At 25.8% G+C, this 1,138-nt stretch overlaps 1 protein-coding gene across 2 annotated transcripts in view; it reads right to left on the bottom strand.

Annotated features, from left to right (window-relative positions):
* Positions 1 to 1,138, bottom strand: part of LOC108965867 (LIM/homeobox protein Lhx1) — a 154,305-nt gene that overhangs the window by 109,260 nt on the left and 43,907 nt on the right. The gene's annotated exons all lie outside the window — the stretch shown is intronic.

Below are 1,138 nucleotides of genomic sequence, written 5' to 3'. Positions count from 1 at the left end.
TTTTTTTTATTTTTTTATTGCTTTTTTAAAATTTTTTTTTACACTCTTTTAATTTTTTTTTGGAATTTCAGTTTTAATTTAAAATTCCTATCTCTTGTTGTACTCAATGTACTGCCGCTACATTTCGCCTTTACACTCATTATTTGCAAATTTTTTCTCACACCTTTCACCAGTTTTATGGGCTTCTTCGAAATTAATTTTTGTTACTACTTTAGTATGTAATAATGGCATACTTTTGCTATGATTGTTATTTTGGTATTATGTGTTTCTAAATTTCTTGTGTTAATAAGCTACTCTAATATTTCTCTCGTTCTATTGTTTGCTCCTAATTAATATATATAGATATGTGGCATGTTTAACTGCATATTTGTGTATATTTCTTTAAGATATATATTTTTCTTCTCCACAAACCTATTTGTCAGTTTTTCGGTGAGTTCGAGCCCATACTAACTTCCAATTCCCTCAAAAAAGGATAAAACCATGGGTACTATTTATAATATAAAATGATATATGTCGGATCGAAAAGTAAAAAGATATAATTGCTAGCATTCAAATTAATACTCTGGGAACCAAAAATAGAAAATATTCGCTATCGAAATTAAAAACAAAGTATTTAGTTACGTGCTAGTTTGATTGAGTTGAAGTACACAGACTGATTGAATATTTTCGAATATTCCATATATTTTTAAAGTCAGTCAAAGTCGGGACCGTCGTTTTATGTGCCATATTCAGGCTGACATTAAGATTAATTTTTTTTTTTAATTTTTCTAAAATTTTTTTTGAAACCGAAATTTTTCTGAAAATAACTTTTTTAATTTTTTTTCGAGTTTTCTCTTAAAATTTCAAAATTTTTTCACCAAAATATTGGTACGGAAAAAATTGTATGTTTGTCCAAAATTATTTGCTCAGCTCCATATTTATCATCACTCGACTTGACTATGTGTATTGTATATTTTATACATACATACATATGTACATATATTTTACATGTTATGTTATTTTCCACACCTTCCACTTTTTTTTCAAAATATAGTTATACCATTGTAACCTACTGCTACAGAGTATTATACTTTTGTTCACCTAACGATTATATTGCTTAAAAATATTTTTTATATGTTTTTAAATATTTTTATTTAAA

Source organism: Bactrocera latifrons, unplaced genomic scaffold (assembly GCF_001853355.1).
Source record: "Bactrocera latifrons isolate USDA-ARS-PBARC rearing strain unplaced genomic scaffold, ASM185335v1 scaffold_15, whole genome shotgun sequence".
Taxonomy (NCBI): domain Eukaryota; kingdom Metazoa; phylum Arthropoda; class Insecta; order Diptera; family Tephritidae; genus Bactrocera; species Bactrocera latifrons.
Note: the sequence above shows the minus strand (reverse complement) of the source record. Positions and strands in the feature narration are given on the sequence as shown.